At 38.3% G+C, this 19422-nt stretch overlaps 1 non-coding gene across 1 annotated transcript; it reads right to left on the reverse strand.

Moving 5' to 3' along the window:
- Positions 1 to 3042: 3042 nt before the first annotated feature.
- On the reverse strand, positions 3043 to 3148 carry LOC116634151. The gene has a single exon (XR_004299865.1). It is a non-coding gene; the product is annotated as a U6 spliceosomal RNA (small nuclear RNA).
- Between the last annotated feature and the right edge of the window lie 16274 nt (positions 3149 to 19422).

Consider the following 19422-nt stretch of genomic DNA (forward strand, 5'->3'; position numbering starts at 1 on the left):
ACAAGTAGTGGATATAAATAAATGGCAGTGACATGGAGGGTGTGAAGTAGCACCTTCCAGAGCCAGAGCACCAAATGGGGGGCTGTGGTCAGAAAGTAGGTAGCTGTGATATCTCAGGAGCAGATGATTTTCTTGATCAATGACAGTGACTGCTCCAGTGGAGTGGGGATGGGAAGGGCAGGGCAAGCCAGCACATTTTGGGATGACGCTCAATATCAATAGGATGTCATCAGGACCTGGACCTGGACCTGGACTGTCTCATGATGGTATCCCAATAATCTGGGTCCAGGTACATGTATGTAGATTAGTTATGTGTCTGAAGGTGTTATACTGAATGGAGAGGCACCAAAAGTATTCAAAGACCATGTGAAAAATTTTGAAGCAGGAGGATGTCCTGCTGTTGATTTTGTAGCAAAGCAAGAGTACTGGCTGCCAGTTCATCTGTAACCAGTCATCCTGGTAGAAACAGCATCCTTTCCCAGGGGTGCTTTTGGTGGCTTTCAAGCAAAGTTAAACAGAGCTGTTTATAGACATTTATTTCCTGCCTGTACTGAAAGGTCTCCATCAACTGTCTTCAAGAACATAGTGCTTAGGAAGGTACAGGTGAGAAAGGCTCCATAAAAGGGGGTGATAATGGCACAGAGTCTTTAACAATGTCCAGAAGCTCCCCAAGTTAACAGGGAAGAAAAAGGAGACCATGAATATGCAAAGGAATTGCAAAATAATGGCTTATCTGCAGAACTGCTAGTAGTTGGGTGTGGTAATATTGTGTACACATGGATAAGAGAGAAGATGAAACCAAGGCAAGCAGGCACTTATATGTGGAATCACCACTTACCTGTGGTGAAAGTCCTTGTCTGACAGGCCTAGGATTTTTCATTTTATGCCATGGGTGATGAGTTACCATGAGAGTATTTTAAACAAAGAAATGACATCATCAACTTCACATTTTTTGGAGAAACTCTGGAGAAGAAAGAAACCAAAAAGACCAACAAATAATAAGAGAGGAAATGGTAAGGGCCTGTACTGAGGCAGGTCTAGACATGTCTGCAAAGGAAGACAGGATCATCAGGAGGTGGGGTAAGCTAGAACTAGTGATGAATTACAAGTGGAGCTAAAGGGAAGAGTCTAGCTGAGTCCCAGAGTTCTCCACTTGACAATGGATGGATTGTAAATGAGAGCACAAGAGAAGGTGTGTGTTTGAGTGGTGGGTAGAAAGGAAGATATTTCATTTAGAGTTTATGAGACATCCAGGTGAACACGTCTAGTGGTCAGGCGAGTGGTCAGGTATAGAGAAAAAATGAGGATTGAGAGACAGATTTAAAAGACATAAACATATAGAAAGCAATTAAAGTCATTGGACCTTGCCTAGAGAGGTGCAGACTATGCCCTGAACCTAAGAATTTCCTCATAACAGGAGGAAATCAGGACTTTTATTGCAATATATGGGTAGCAATTTCTTTTCTTTTTCTTTTAAAGGTTTATTTTATTTATTTATTTTAGAGAGAGAATGTGTATGCACGAGCAGGGAGCGCGGGTGGTGGGGGTGACAGAGGGAGAGGATCTCAAGCAGACTCCATGCTTGAGCGTGGGCTTGATGCAGGGCTCGATCTCATGACGCTGAGATCACGACCTGGGCCTAAATGAAGAGACAGATACTCAACCGACTGAGCCACCCAGGCACTCCAGGTAGCAATTTCTTAATGAAACCTTCACAGACTTCCCTGAGCAAAATTAAGACTTCCCACGTGTATTATTTTGCAAGGGCTGCCATAACAAAATATGAAAGACAGGGTGGTTTAAACAACAGAGATTTATTTTCTTACAAGGCTGGAGACTAGAAACCCAAGATCAAGATGTTGCCTGTTTAATTCCAAGGTTTCTCTCCTTGGCTTGCAGATAGCTGTCTACTGGCTATGTCTTCACATGGTCATCTGTGTGTGTGTGTGTGTGTGTGTCTGTATCCTAATCTCCTCTCCTTCTTAAAAAGTTTGTTTGTTTAAACAAGTCATTTGGATGACCAGCTTTTTTGTTTTTAATTGAAGTATAATTGACATATAGTATTACAATTATATTACTTTCAGGTATACAATAAACTGATTTGATAATTATATACATTACAAAATGCTCACCATGAAAAGTGTAGTTACCATCTGTCACCATACAACATTATTACAATATTATTGACTATATAATGTTGTGCTTTCCATCCCCATGACTTCTTTATTTTATAACTGGAAGTTTGTATCTCTTAATCATCTTCAACTATTTTGCCCCTCCCCCCACCCCCTGCCCTCTGGCAACCATGAGTTTGTTGTCTGTATTTATGTGTCTGTTTCTGCTTTTTGTTTATTTTTTAGACTCCACATATGAGTGCAATCATATAGAATTTGTCTTTCTTCGTCTGACTTATTTCACTTAGTATAATATGCTCTAGGTCCATCCATGTTGTTGCAAATGGCAAGGTTTCATTTCTCTAATGACTGATAATATTCCATTGTGTATATATATCACTTCTTCTTTTTCCATACATCTATTGATGGACACTTAGGTTGCTTCCAAATCGTGGCTATGGTAAATCATGCTGTGGTAAATATAGGGATGCATATATCTTTTTGAATTAGTGTTTTTGTTTTCTTTGGTAAATACCCAGAAGTAGAATTACTGGGTTGTATGGTATTTCTCTTTTTAATTTTTTGAGGAAACTGCATAATATTTTCCACTGTGGCTGCACCAATTTATATTTCCACCAACAGAGCATGAGCGTTCCTTTTTCTCCACATTCTCACCAACACTTGTTATTTCTTGTTGGTTTTGATAATAGCCACTCTGACAGGTGTAAGGTGATATCTCATTATGGTTTTGTTTTCTTTGTTTTGTTTTGTTTTCTCATTATTGTTTTGATTTGCATTTCCCTGATGATTAGTGGTGTTGAACATCTTTTCATGTATCTGTTGGCTATCTGTATGTCTTTGGAAAAATGTCTATTTAGGTCCTCTGACCATTTTTTTTTTTGTAATATTTTTTATTGCCCATGTTTTAAAAAATATGGAATGCTTCATGAATTTGCGTGTCATCCTTGCACAGGGCCATGCTAATCTTCTCTGTATTGTTCCAATTTTAGTATATGTGCTGCCAAAGTGAGCACCCTCTGCCCATTTTCTAATTGTATTATTTGTGGGTGGTTTTTTTTTTTTTTAAATCTGTGTTGGGTTTTATGAGTTCTTTATATATTTTGGATATTAACCCCTTATCAGATATCTTCTCCCATTCAGTAGGTTGACTTTTCCTTTTTTTGATCGTTTCCTTCATTGTGCAAAAGTTCTTTAGTTTGATGTAATCCCAACTGTTTATTTTCGCTTTTGTTCCCCTTGCCTGAGGAGACATATCCAGAAAAATACTGTGAACACCAATGTCCAAGTTTTTACTGCCTATGTTCTCATTTAGGAGTTTTATGGTTTTAGGTCTCACAGTTAGGGCTTTAATCCATCTGAGTTTGGGTTTTTTTTTAGAGAGGTGGGGGAGGGGCAAAAGGAGAGGGAGAGAGAGAATCATAAGCAGACTCCACGCCCAGCATAGAGCCTGATGCAGGGCTCGATCTTATGACTCTGACATCATGACCTGACCTGAAATCAAAAGTTGAACACTTAACAGACTGAGCCACCCAGGCTCCCCCAACAATATTAATTCTACCAAGATGATATATCTTTCCATTTATTTGTGTCCTCCTCAATTTCTTTCATCAATATCTTAGTTTTCAGAGTACAGGTCTTTCACTTCCTTTCTTAAATTTAGGCATTTTATTCTTTTTGATGCAATTGTAAATGGGACTGGTTTCTTAATTTCTCTTTCTGCTACTTTGTAATTAGGGCATAGAAATGCAACAGATTTCTGTATATTGATTTTGTATCCTGCCACTTTACTGAATTCATTAACTAGTTCCAATAGTTTTTTGGTGGAATCTTTAGAGTTTTCATATCATCTGCTAATAGTGACAGTTTTACTTTTTCCTTACCAATGTGGATGATTTACTTCTTTTTCTTGTCTGATTGATGTGGCTAGGACTTACAGTACTAAGCTGAATAAAAGTGGTGAGAGTGGGCATCCTTGTCTTGTTCCTGATCTTAGAGGAAAGGCTTTCAGCTTTTTACAATGAGGTATGATGTTAGCTCTGAGTTTGTCATATATGACCTTTATTATGTTGAGATACATTTACCTACTTTGTGGAGAGCTTTTTATCATGAATGATATTGAATTTTATTAAATGCTTTTTCTGCATCTATTAAGATGATTATATGATTTTTATCCTTCATTTTATTCATGTGGTATATCATGTTGATTGATTTGTGGATATTGAACCATCCCTGCATCCCTGGAATAAATCCTACTTGATCGTGGTGAATGATCCTCTTAATGTATTGTTGAATTCAGTTTGCCAATATCTTGTTGAGGATTTTTTTTTTTTTTTTTAAGATTTTATTTATTTATTCATGAGAGACAGAGAGAGAGAGAGACAGAGGCAGAGGGAGAAGCAGGCTCCCCGCAGAGCAGGGAGCCCGATGCGGGACTCGATCCCAGGACCCTGGGATCACGACCTGAGCCGAAGGCAGACGCTTAACCGACTGAGCCACCCAGGCGTCCCTTGTTGAGGATTTTTGCATCTCTGCCCATCAGGGATATTGATCTATAATTTTTTTTTTTTGTAGTGTCTTTGTCTGGTTTTGGTATCAGGGTAATAGTGGGCTTGTAGAATGAACTAACATTCCTTCCTCTTCTATTTTTTTTAGAATAGTTTGAGAAGGATAGAAGTTAACTCTTCTTTAAAATGTTTAGTAGAAAAAAGAAAACCAAAGCTGGTAGCATCACAATCCTGGACTTCAAGTTCTATTACAAAGCTGTAATCATCAAGACAGTATGGTACAGTATGGTACTGGCACAAAAACAGACACATAGATCAATGGAACAGAATAGAGAATCTTGACTCTATGGTCAACTAATCTTCGACAAAGCAGGAAGAATATCCAATGGAAAAAGGACAGTCTCTTCAACAAATGGTGCTGGGAAAATTGGACAGCCTCATGCAGAAGAATAAAACTGGACCATTTCCTTACACCATCCACAAAGATAGACTCAAATGGATGAAAGACCTAAATGTGAGACAGGAATCCATCAAAATCCTAGAGGAGATCACAAGCAGCAACCTCTGTGACCTCAGCCACAGCAACTTCTTGCTAGACACATCTCCAAAGGCAAGGGAAACAAAGGCAGAAATGAACTATGGGACTTCATCAAGATAAAAACTTTTGCGCAGCAAAGGAAACAGTCGACAAAATCAAAAAACAACTGACAGAATGGGAGAAGATATTTGTAAATGTCTTATCAGATAAAGGGCTAGTATCCAAAATCTATAAAGAACTTATCAAACTCAACACCCAAAGAACAAAAAATCCAGTCAAGAAATGGGCAGAAGACATGAACAGACATTTCTCTAAAGAAGCCATACAAATGGCAAAAAACAGACACATGAAAAAATGCTCAACATGACTTGTCATCAGGGAAATACAAATCAAAACCACAATGAGATACCACCTCACACTGGTCAGAATGCTAAAATTAACCACAGGAAATGACAGATGTTGGCGAGGATACAGAGAAAGGGAAACCCTCCTTTGCTGTTGGTGGGAATGCAAGCTGGAAAGCAGTATGGAGGTTCCTCACAAAGTTGAAAGTAGAGTTACCCTACAACCTAGCAATTGAACTACTAGGGATTTACCACAAAGATACAAATGTAGTGATCTGAAGGGGCACGTGCACCCCAATGTTTATAGTAGCAACGTCCACAGTAGCCAAACTATGGAAAAAGCCCAGATGTCCATCAACAGGTGAATGGATAAAAAAGATGTGGTGTGTGTGTGTGTGTGTGTGTGTGTGTGTGTGTGTGTGTAATGGAATACTACTCAGCCATCAAAAAAACTGAAATCTTGCCATTTGCAATGATGTGGATGGAACTAGAGGGTATTATGCTAAGTGAAATAAGTCAATCAGAGAAAGACAATTATCATATGATCTCACTCATATGTGGAATTTAAGAAAGAAAACAGAGGATCATAGGGGAAGAGAGGAAAAAAATAAAAGACAAAATCAGAGAGCGAGACAGACCGTAAGAGACGGTCTTAATCATAGGAAACAAATTGAGGTTTGCTGGTGGGGAGGGGTGTGGGAGATGGAGTAACTAGGTGATGGAAATCAAGGAGGGCATGTGATGTAATGAGCACTGGCTATTATATAAGACCGATGGATCACTCACCTCCACCTCTGAAACCAATAATACATTATATGTTAATTAATTGAATTTAAATAAATAATTAAAATTAAAAAAAATTTTGGTAGAATTCACTTGTGGAGCCATTTGGTCTCGGATTATTTTGTTGGGAGGTTTTTTTTTTTAATTACTGATTCAATTTCATTACTAGTAATCAGTCAGTTCTATTACTTCCTGATTCAGTCTCAGAAGATTGTATGTTTCTAAGAGTTTATCAATTTCTTCTAGGTTGTCCAACTTGTTGGCATATAATTTTTTGTAGTAGTCTCATAATCCTTTGTATGTCTATGGTGTCAGTTATAACTTCTTCTCTTTCATTTATTTTTTTTATTTTTTTCAAGATTTTATTTATTTGTTTATTTATTTATTTTTTAATGATAACATGACACACTGATATTTTATTTTTTTTTCCAAGATTTTATTTATTCATTCGAGACACAGAGATACAGAGAGAGAGAGAGCACGAGCAGGGGGAGAGGCAGAGGAAGAGGGAGAAGGAGGCTCTGGGCTGAGCAGAGAGCCCAACGTGGGGCTTGATCCCAGAACCTGGGATCATGACCTGAGCCAAAGGCAGACGCTTAACCATCTGAGCTACCCAGGCACCCCATATTTATTTTAGAGAGAGAGATCACAAGCGAGGGGAGGATAGAGGGGGAGAGAGAGGGAGAGAATATCAAGCAGACTCTACTTTGAGCACAGAGCCCCATGCAGGGCTCGATATCACGACCCTGAGATCACGACCTGAGCTGAAACCAAGAGTCAGACGCTTAACCAACTGAGCCATCAAGGTGCCCTTCTCTTTTATTTTTTATTTTATTTATTTGAGCCCTTGCTTTTTTTTTTTTTCTTGATGAGTCTGGCTAAAGGATTATCAATTTTATTTTTTCAAAGAACCAGTTCTTAGTTTCATTTATCTTTTCTATTTTTTTTTTTTATTAGTCTCATTTTATAAATTTCTGTTCTGGTTTTTATTATTTCCTTCCTTCTACCAACTTTGGGCTTTGTTTGTCATTCCTTTTCCAGATCCTTTAAGTGTAAGGTTAGATTGCTTATTTGAAATTTTTCTTGTTTCTTGAGGTAGGTCTGTATTACTATAAACTTCCCTCTTAAAACTGTTTTTGCTGTGTCCCAAAGATATTGAACTGTTGTGTTTCCATTTTCATTTGTCTCCATGTATTTTTTTATGTCTTTGGTTTCTTTGTTGACCCATTGGTTGTTGAGTAGCATGCTGTTATAGATGAGTCACGTAGTTCTCCATGTGTTTGTATTTTTTCCAGTTTTTTTTTTCTTGTAATTGATTTCTGGTTTCATGATATTGTGGTTGGAAAAGATGCTTAATATGATTTCAACCTTCTTCAATTTATTGAGACTTATTTTGTAGCCTAATATGTGATCTATCCTGAAAATGTTCCATGTGCCTTGAAAAGAATGTGTAGTATGCTCTTTGAATGAAATGTTCACTATTATTTGTTGATTCCATCTGGTCTAATGTATTGTTCAAAGCCACTGTTTCCTTGTTGATTTTCTGTCTAGATGATCTATCCATTAATGCAAGTAGGTTGTTAAAGTCCCCTACTATTATTGTACTACTCTCATTTTCTCCCTTTATGTCTGTTAATATTTGCTTTATATATTTAAGTGATCCTATGACGGGTACATAGATATTTATAATTGTTATATACTCTTGCTAGATTATTCTCTTTATCGTTATGTAGTGCCGTTCTTTGTTTCTTGTTACAGTCTTAGTTTAGTCTATTTTGTCTAAGTATTGCTACCTCAGTTTTTGTTTTTGTTTTGTTTTGTTTTGTTTACATTTGCATGGAATATCTTTTTCCATCCCTTCACTTTCTTTTTTTTTTATTATTATGTTATGTTAATCACCATATGTTACATCATTAGTCTTTGATGTAGTGTTCCATGATTCATTATTTGCGTATAACACCCAGTGCTCCATGCAGAACGTGCCCTCTTTAATACCCATCACCAAGCTAATCCATCCTTCCACCTCCCTCCCCTCTAGAACCCTCAGTTTGTTTTTCAGAGTCCATCGTCTCTCATGGTTCATCTCCCCTCCGATTACCCCCCCTTCATTCTTCCCCTCCTGCTATCTTCTTCTTCTTCTTTCTTCTTTTCTTCTTCTTCTTTTTTTTAAACATATAATGTATTATTTGTTTCAGAGGTACAGATCTGTGATTCCATCCCTTCACTTTCAGTCTGTATGTGTCTTTAGGTCTAAAGTGAGTCTCTGGTAAGCAGCATATAGATGAGTCTTGTATTTTAATCCACTAAATTCACCCTATTTCTTTTGATTGGAGCATTTAGTCCATTTATATATAAGGTAATTTTGATAGGTATGTACTTATTGCCATTTTGTTAATTGTTTTCTGATTGCTTTTGTAGTTCTCTGTTCCTTCTTCTCTTACTCTCTTCCCTTGAGGTTTGATGACTTTCTTTAGTATTATGCTGGAATTCCTTTCTCTTTATTGCATGTGTGTGTGTGTGTTTATTATAGGTTTTTCCATTTTGGTTACCAGGAGGTTCATATATAACATTCTATGTATATAGCAGTCTACATTAAGTTGATAGTTGCTTAAGTTCCAGCACATTCTAAATGTACTATATTTTCCCTCCTCCACATTTTATGTATTTGTTGCCATATTTTACATCTTTGTTTTATGTATCTCTTCAGTAATTTTGGTAGATATAATGGATTTTACTATGTCTGTCTTCTAACCTTCATACTAGCATTATAAGTGATCGATCTACTGCCTTTACTACCTGGATGTCTATTTCCTTCCCCAGGTTAGAAAGTTTTCAGCTATTACTCTTCAAATAAATTTTCTGCCCCTTCTCTCTGTCTTCTCCTTCTGGAACCCCTATAATGCAAATGTTAGCATGCTTGGTGTTGTTCCATCCTAACCTATCCTCACTTTTTACTTTTTTTTTTTTTTCTGTTCGGATTGGTTGCTTTCAACTATCCTGTCTTCAGATTGCTGATCTGTTCTTCTGCATCCTCTAATCTATTATTCACTCTAATGTGTTTTTCAACTCATTTATTGTTTTCTTCAACTCTGACTGGTTCTTTTTTTATATTTTTTTATTTCTTTGTTGAAGTTCTCATTGAGTTAATTCACTCTTCCCTCAAGTCTGTTGAGTATCTTTATGACCATTATTTTGAACTCTTTATCTGGTAGATTGCATTATTTCATTGAGCTCTTTTTCTAGGGTTTTGTCTTGTTCTTTCATCTGAAACATATTCCTCCATCTCTTCATTTTGTCTCTTTGTTTGTTTCTATAGATTAGGTAGGTCAGCTACATCTCCTTGTCTTGAAAGTAGTGGCCTGTGTAGAAGTCCTGTGGTGCCCAATAGTGCAATCCCCCCTGGTCACCAGAATCTGGTGCTCCAGGAGTGTCCACTGTGTGGGCTGCATGAGCTCTCCTATTGTGGGTGGGCTACAACTGCTGTGGGCAAACTGGTGGGTGGGGCTGCCCCTAGCCTGGTTGTTAGCAGTAACTGGCTAGGACTGATTTGTGCACATTCCTGGCCAGGTATTAGCCCTACCCCTACACTGCTGGCTGAAAGGCCCGGCTATGGCTACTGCAGGAGTGCTGGTTGGTGAGGCTAGCTCCCCTCTCCCTGGGCAGGAGTCACTCTGGACAAGGTGAAAGTCTCCACTAGGACTGCCCACTGGGTGTGGCAGGTGGTAGTCACTCCGGGAGGACGTCACTCTCAGCTGAGGTTGCTTGCTAGGTGTGGCAACGTGGGAGCCACTTTGGACACCTGCCATAGCAGGCAGGTTGGGTGGGGCAGGTCTGAAGGAGAAAGCTGGGGTGGGGCAAGCAAGGTAAATGGAGAATGTCATAACTGCCTCCCACAGGTGTTTGATTAGAAAGGTGGAAGGAAGGCAAGAAAAATGGTACCCACTAGCCCTTCCATTCCCAGAGAAAGCTTCTGCAGATTCCTGCCTCTCTGGCATATGTCCCAAAATTATTCAATAAATCTTTCTCATATAACCCAGGTGCTTTTCAAATTGCTGCTTCTATGCTAGGTCTCTGACCAAGTGATACAGTGCACTGGCTCTCTAAGAGCAGAGTTATAGCCATCTAGTTCTTCCAGAGTTAAGCCTGCTGATTTCCAAAGCCAGACATTCTAGGAGCTCATCTTCCTATTGCAGGTTCCCAGGGCTGGGGGTGCCCAATGTGGGACTTGATCCCCTCACTCCTCTGTGCCTGTGATATTCCTCCCACTTGTGGGTTGCCACACCATGGGTTTGGTTGGCAACAGCCTCTCTGCCTCTCCCACCCTTCTTGATGTAGTCTTCTCTTTATGTCTTTAGCTGTGGATAGTCTGTTCTGCCAGTCTTCAGGTCATTTTTAGAGTTGCATTACACGTAGTTGTTGCCTTGATGTGTATGTGGGAGGATGTGAATTCAGGATCCTCCTACTCTGCCATTTTCCCTGGCTCTCTTCCTAATCTGTTCTGATAAGGACATCAGTTATATTGGATTACGGCCCACCCTAATGACTCGATTTCAACTTAATTAACTCCTCAAGGTCCCTATCTCCAAATAAAGTCACATTCTGAGGTACTGAGGGTTAGGACTTCAAAATATGACTTTGCGTGTTGGGGGGGAACAAAATTCAGCTCATAACACCATGGCAGGACTAATACTGCATCTCTGCCTGCTCCTCTCTGCATACACTTATGTTGTGATCTAAGCCTTTGGCTACATGCCCTTCCCCTGACAAGACTCAGAGCTCCATTTGGATAATAGCAATGTGTCACTCATCTCTGAGTCCCCAGACACGGAACCATTAACCACTGGTTTCCAGAAGTTATTCAAAAGCTTGAACACACTCTAAATTTGGGGGGAAACAGCTCATTAACAGAACACGTTTTTCCTAGAGAGAAACAGATGGTTAAGGACAAATTCCAGCCCACTGATATATTTTGTTTGGCCACATTGATGTTGTTTTATGAAATCAAGAGATTTTATTTTTAAAAAATGTGCAGTTTTCACTTCTTTGAAAAATGTAGAGATTTGGCAACTCAAGGCTTTGTTCCTGTATAGCAATAGTCAGCTTGGACATATTAGTAGCTGCCACCTTTATTTCTTTTTTTAATTTTTATTATGAATATCATTTACTGTGAATTCTCATGTACTTATTATATAACTAGCAATTATTAAAATGTTTCCAATCTCATTTCACCTATCCCTCTCCATTATTTTGCTTTTTGTTTAAATATTTTTAAAGCAAATCCCAGATATTTTAGTATGCCTTTGCCACTATGCCATTGTTATATCTTTAAAAATAAGCAATATTTTCTTAATAGCATCTAATATACAGTATATACTCATATTTTCTTATCTCAAAATTGTCTTTTTTATAATTAGTTGTTCCAATCAAGATTCAAAATTACTAATCACCTTTGAATGCTATGTCTCTTAAAACCCTTTTAAAATATCATTTAATTGATAAAAATGGATCAAGGATTTAGAATTTGGCTGGTTGTTTCCTCATGGCATCATTTAATTTGTTCTTCTAGCTTTCATACTTCCTATAAACTGTAGTTTGACCCAAGGCAACACTGTTCAATGTTACTTTCTACAGCGATGCAAATTTTTTGCCTATGCTGTCCAATAGAGTTGTCATGACTGCATGTGATGAGTAAGCCCTTGAAATAACGGAGGAACTGAATTTTCCAGCCTGCCTTGTAGTTATCTACAGCTATGAGCTGGGTTTTAGTGGATAGAAGAAGGGACTTCTGGATCTTGCCTCTAAAGGCAGATAGTTAGCTTTCACTCTCCCTTCTTCAGACTTCAGACTTCTGCCTGACATGTGAATGTAATGATGACTGTGAAACACCATAAGCATGCAAGCAATATTCTAGAGATGACAGAGCAATTAGAATGAATCTGGATCCTCAATACCATAGCAACCCCAGACTGTTGATGTTTAAACTATTATGGGAGACTTAAACTTCTATCTTACTTAAGCCACCATTAATTTGGATCTTACTACAAAGCAAACAGATCACTCACTAATACATATCCCATTTAACTCATCACGCAAGGCCATGGGGGTAGAAAAAGGCTCTTAATGACCATATACATAGGAGTACTGTTTCTGTGGATGTCAGTTATCCTTTTTCCTCAACCTGCTGGGTGCATCTTCAATTATCTAACAGACAAAAAGTACTTGTCTATTAGATAATTATCTAATACCAATAGTTTTTACAGGGACAGCATATGCATGGACTCAATAAAGGATCTTCCCTCACAGAGGCCAACCCTGCCACTGTTGACTACCTAATTTTCTAGCAGGGTAGCAAACCCTGACACCAGGATGGTACCATTCCTCTAGGGTCCTGACAGCTAGTTACCTGTTGTCAGGCTGATTTTATTTGACTCCTTTCATCATGTAGACTATAACAAGAATAAATGCTTAAATGTGCATTTGAATAGGCTTCCCCTATCCATCATTCCTCTGCCAGTACTAACATCTGTTCACTTATTGAACATCCCATACCAACATGCTTTCTTAGTCAATATCGCCTCTAAACAAAAATTTATTTAATGGCAAAAAAATGTCAAGCAGTAGTATAATGCTCCTGCTGTTCCTATCATGTACTCTGGCTATAAAGAATAAACAGTAGAATGGATAAAGGAGGGAAATCATTAACACCAAGCTAAAGCTGCCTGACCACTTATGCATGAGAACAAGGCCTGTACTGTATTTTCTTGGTTGGGCAACTGGCCATCAGAATAATTACATTGTCCAGCCTCCCTTCCAACTGTCTACGGCTATGAACTAAGGGTTAGTGGAAAGAAGGAAGTGATGAACTCGACTTCTGGTTCTTGCCTCTAAAGGGAAGGTAATAGTTTTCACTTCTTCTTCAGACTTCAGGCTTCTGCCTGGCATCTGAAAGTAGTGCCAGAAGATTAAATAATTGCCCCTTTCCCTTATTCTTTTTAAGAATTAGCATAATTTAAACAGAATCTTTAATCTCTTTCCTCTTTTCCCTGTTGCTGTTTATAGCAGTAGCCTCCAAACTTCTTTGCCGTAATTCTTCAAAAGAATATTTAAAAAACATTGTTGCATGATTTTAAGTAACCTAAATTTTTTTTTTTTTTAAGATTTTATTTATTTGAGAGAGAGAGAGCACGAGAGAGCGGGGTGAGGGGATGAGGGGTGGAAGGAGAAGCAGAATCCCCGCTGAGCAGGGAGCCTGATGTGGGGCTCGATCTGGGGACTCCAGGATCATGACCTGAGCCGAAGGCAGGCACTTAACTGACTGAGCCACTCAGGTGCCCCTAACCTAAAATTTTTCAGCATAAGTTTAAGTGGTTATAATTTGTGACATATTATGTATATTTACATTTAAAAAAATAAGATGCATTATTCTTTTAAATAAATTCAATAGAAACTTTACAGTACAGCAATTTGAAAGCTACTAGCATCCATTAAAAAATATATGAACAATTTCTCTTTTTAATTCCAGTGTAGTTAACATACAGTGTTATATTAGCTTCAAGTGTACAATATAGTGATTCAACAATTCCATACACTTTTCAGTGCTCATGATGATAACCATACTCTTAATCCCCTTCACCTATTTCACCCATCCCCTCTCCCCGCTTCCCCTCTGGTAACCAGCAGTTTTGAACAAGTTCTTTTTTTAAAGATTTTATTTATTTATTTATTTATTTGACAGAGAGAGAGAGAGAGAAAGCACAAGCAGGGGGAGTGGCAGGCAGAGGCAGAGGGAGAAGCAGGCTCCCCGCACAGTAGGGGGAGTCTGATGTGGGACTCGATCCCAGGACCCTGGGATCATGACCTGAGCCGAAGGCAGTTGCTTAACCAACTGAGCCACCCAGGCGCCCGAACAAGTTCTTTTTTAACAGTCAAAAGTTCTACGTCATGTGTTTTCTCCTTGAATTCATATTTGCATTCTACTCCCCTCACAAAATTTTATCCTCATGTATTATATTTTTATGCTTGAGTGTCTTATATTGACCGTTCTTTCCTACTCTGTGTCACAAAAATACGTATATACACTGAAATTAATGTTTTTAGATTCTCTGGAACACAAGACTCTAAGGTTAAAAAAATGTCTCCTACATTGAATCAACCTTACAATTATTATGTAAACACAAATGATCAAAACAACATACATACAAAAAAATTTTTGATGAAAAATAATCAATATAGGGGCACTTGGGTAGCTCAGTCGTTAAGCGTCTGCCTTCAGCTCAGGTCATGATTCTAGGGTCCTGGGATCAAGCCCCGCATCAGACTCCCTGCTCCATGGGAAGCCTGCTTCTCCCTCTCCCACTGCCCTGCTTGTGTTCCTGCTCTCTCTCTCTCTCTCTGTCAAATAAAGAAATAAAATCTTCAAAAAAAAAAAGAAAAAGGATCAATATAAAAATAAAAGATTTATTAGATATTCATCTCTTATTGAATTAGACAGAGCTTATAAACTATACAGCTATGGATTTATGGATGAAAAATACTCAGTAGAATGAGACAGGGTACAACACCAATTATATTCTAATTTTTAAATCTATAGATTTTATTTCTGAGAAGTGCTATTCCTATATATATATATAGAGAGAGAGAGAGAAATTTCATTTCCCCTTTTTTTCCCCAAGCAATCTCCACCCCCAACATGGGGCTCGAACTCCTGACCTTGAGATCAAGAGTTGCATGTTCCACCAACTGAGCAGGCCAGGCATCCCACATGCAATTGCATTTAATGTCTGAAAATGATAGTTGGTAATCGTGCATTTGACAGAATTAGAACAGCAAATCATCATTTGCAAAAAAGGAACTAATCTTAGTTGAATAAAATATTTAATTTGGGACATTACATCCTGCTCCATTTGGATAACACTCATGATAATTGCAGTTTCTAAGAGTACAGTTTAATCTATTTTGTGCAAATTAACAAAATAAAGGAAAAACGTTGGGTTACTAGTAAAGCAGATCTAAAGAAAGCATTTCAGTGAATTCATTAATTCAAAAATTAAAAACATATTCCTGTTAATATATATCTAATTAGTACCTTTTAGGAATAAATAAATGAGCAGAGAATTGGTTAATGAGTGACAGCCAGCAGTAGATTTCAAGTAAAATTAAATAAAGATTTAGAGTAAGCAATACTCTTTTTTTAAAAATATTTTATTTATTTACTTGAGAGAGAGAGAAAGAGCCTGGGCACACAAGAACGAGCGGGGGGGAGGGGCAGAGGAAGAGGGACAAGCAGACTCCCGACTGAGCACAGAGCCCAGAAGGGGGGAAGGGCATGATCCCAGGACCCTGAGATCATGACCTGAGCTGAAGTCAGAGACTTAATTAACTGAGCCACCCAGGCGCCCCTAGAGTAAGCAATACTCTTGTTAATGAAAATGATTCTTTTTAGCAATCTAAATAAGCATTTAACAAAAGATAAATTTTTCCAGCTAATTCATGGGCTGTAGAATATATAAGGATATTTTGACAGAACTAGAGGAATAAGCATGCTCTAGGAAATCCTTGGCTTACAGGATTGTTTGTATGTTTCCTATGGCATTTCCTCTAGATGAATGAAGAGAAACAAGTTTGTATCATCTTCTATTGGAAAGGGATGGCTGCAGTTGTGTGTGGGAGAATTGCAACATGCAGAGATAGGAAAACTTCAGATGTATGAAATGGGTTGGTGGGCGTAGTGGAGAAGACAGTTTTCAAAGTACTGCTCAGCTTGCAATACTTTATGTTTCTTTGGAAACTTCCCTTGATACACAAGGTTGACCATTCATCAGTCCTATCCATAACACATAAACTTGTCCCCCCAGAATAGATCATCAATTCTGGGATTGATACCCAGCCTAAGCTGAGCCGATCAAATCTTCCAAGGAATTTGAAATTTTGGACTAAGAGTCACCCAGAACATAATTTGTTAGACCTAAGTCACCTTAACGGCAGAATTTTATTTTTTATTCCATTGAGTAGTTTTATTTGTTTTTAAAGATTTTATTTACTTATTTGTCAGAGAGAGAGAGCACAAGCAGGGAGAGTGGCAGGCAGAGGGAGAAGCAGGCTCCTCACTGAGCAGGGAGCCCGACGTGGGGCTTGATCCCAGGACCCCAGGATCATGACCGGAGCTGAAGGCAGATGCTTAACTGACATACAATGCTCTATTAGTTTCAGGTGTACAACACAGTGATTAGAGAAGTCTATATATTATGCAATGCTCACCACATTAAGAGTAGTTAACCATTGTCACCACACAGTTATTTCAGTATTATTGACTATATTGCCTACGCTATACTTTTCATTCCTTATTTATTTTATAACTGGAAGTTTGTCCCTCTTAATACCCTTCACCCATTTTGTTCTCCCTCTCTCCCCTACAGCACTCACCAGTTTGTTCTCTGTATTTGAGTCTGTTTCTGTTTTGTTTTTTTGCTTGTTCATTTGTTTTTTAGATTTCACATATAAGTGAAATCATGTGGTATTTGTCTTTCTCTGTGTGATTTATTTCATTTACAGTAATATACTCTAAGTCCATCCATGTTGTTGCAAATGGAAGATTTCATTCTTTTTTATGGCTGAGTAATATTCCATTGTATACACATACCACATTTTTATCCACTGATCTATCAATGGACACTTATGTTGTTTCCAAGTCTTTTGGATCTGGCTATTGTAAATAATGTGTCAATAAACAAAGGAGTGCCTACATCCTTTTGAATTAGTGTTTTGTTTTCTTTCGGTAAATACCCAGCAGTGAAATTACTTGGCTATGTGGTAGTTCTTTTTAACTTTTTGAGGAAATTCCACAGTTTTCCACAGTGGCTGCACCAATTTATATTCCCACTAACAGTGCACAAGGGTTCCTTTTTCTCCACATCCTCGTCAACACTTGTTAGTCCTTGTCTTTTTTATATTAGCCATTCTGACTGGTGTGAGGTAATATCTCATTGTGGTTTGAATTGCATTTCCCTGATGATTAGTGATGAGCATTTTTTCATGTGTCTGTTCACCCTCTGTATGCCTTCTTTGGAAAAATGACTATTCAGGCCCTCTGCCCATTTTTTTAACCAGATTTTTTATGTTAATGATGTTGTATCTGTTCTTTATATAGTTTGGATATTAACCCCTTATTGGATATGTCATTTGCAAATATCCTCTCCCATTCAATAAGTTGCCTTTTCATTTTGTTTATTTCTTAATAATTTAATTCTTTTCTGAGTTCTATCACCTCAAATAAAATTTATTTGTTCTTTCATTTGTTATATTATTTTCTTTGTGTTGATTTGAGATATTAGATTATCATTTTTAATCTGCTTTATGAGAATGTCTTTTGGGCAAGTTTTCATCATCTATAGGTATATTCTCTCTTTCCTGAACTTTTTTTTTAAGATTTTATTTATTTATTTGACAGAGAGATAGACAAGATAGAGCACAAGGCAGAGGAAGAGGGAGAAGCAGGCTCTGCACTGAGCAGGGAGCCCGATACGGGACTTGATCCCAGGACCCCGGGATCATGACCTGAGCCGAAGGCAGACGCTTAACCATCTGAGCCACCCAGGCACCCTCTTTCCTGAACTTTGATGGAACTTAATCTCCATCTTTTCTGTTTCTCAATTTTTATGTTAGTTTTCTTAAGCTTTAAAAAATGATGTTGTTTTGGATAACTCTTTAGAGTGAAACTTTGGTAAGATAGGTGAAACCTTGATAAGTTTATATTAGAACATAATTCTAGAGTTCTCTTGTTTCAATGTTTTTCTTTTTTAAAAAAATTTATTTATTTATTTATGAGAAATAGAGAGCAAGCATGTGAGCAGAGGGGAGGAGTAGAGGGAGAGGGAGAAGCAGGCTGAACAGGGAGCCCGATGTGGGGCTCGATCCCAGGACCGGGATCATGACCTGAGTCAAAAGCAGACACCTAACTGACTGAGCCACCCAGGTGCCCCTCAATGTTTTTTCTAATGAAAAATTGGCAAGAAAATGGCAAGCTTACATTTTGAAATTTGTTCCTTCCTACCTCCATCCCACTATTAAGCTGGATGTTCTTTTCCTTTTGCCTTTGCTGTGTCCTGCTAAAATTGGATTCTATCCCCAGATGTTTCTCCTCTTTGAGGAGTTTTGTCCCTGAAGGGAGCTTTACTTAGAGAATGTATATGGACCATATCATTCCAGCCTTTTCAGATTTTCCTGCAACCCTTTGCATTCCCCCCACAGAGAGATACGTAGTATTGATTCTATCAAGGAAAGAAGAAAGATTAAACATGTAAATCTGAGATTTAAAAAAAGGACTGAGGAAAGTCCTTTTGTGGCTATTACAACAGCTGTCTAATAAAAATAATAAAGAAAATAAGAGAAATTCCCCAAAGTTTCATGTAGAAAGCACCATACTGGTTAACATTTCTCTTATAAGTAACAGGAACCATTACTAACCAGCTGAAATTTTAAAAAGATAATTTTTCATAAAAAGCAGAGCTGATTCAAATGGCCCAAGGGTAGAACGCAGCCAGGCCAGGAAGGCGCGCCACCCCCTCACCCCCCTTCATGGCTGCTTCAATCTCTGTATCTTCTTTTTTCCTCCTCTCTTACTACACACTGGTTCGGCCTACTTCCTGGTTCATAAGGTGGAAAGTATCCATTGATATCTGAGTTTCCATTTCTTCTGTTCCAAAAATGAGGCAAAATAAGCCTAGAATTTCTAGTCTACATTCCAAATGCCCTCAGAGGGACTGTGATTGGCCCAGCTTTGATTCAGGTGCTCTGAGTGCATGACGAGGGCCAAGAGAGTGGAGGCAAGTTGTGAGAACAGGAGTGTTCCCATTGTTCCCATTGTGATCGAATGCTGGCATGGATAGAGACTGAGGATGAGAAAGAAGAGGGGCAGGGCAAGTGGAAAGAAGAGTCAGTTCTTGGAAAATAGGGAGCCAAACAAACAAAGTGGGTATGAAATCCATACTTTTATTTTCATCAACATTAGACATGGGTATTTTACACATGCCATCTGCTTATGAAGAGTCAGGAGTAAGAAAAACTGGTTCAAAAACTAGAAGAATGAATAAGAACTAGGAGATCTTTTCTACCCCATCTTC

Source organism: Phoca vitulina, unplaced genomic scaffold (assembly GCF_004348235.1).
Source record: "Phoca vitulina isolate PV1807 unplaced genomic scaffold, GSC_HSeal_1.0 scaffold8, whole genome shotgun sequence".
NCBI classification, from domain to species: domain Eukaryota; kingdom Metazoa; phylum Chordata; class Mammalia; order Carnivora; family Phocidae; genus Phoca; species Phoca vitulina.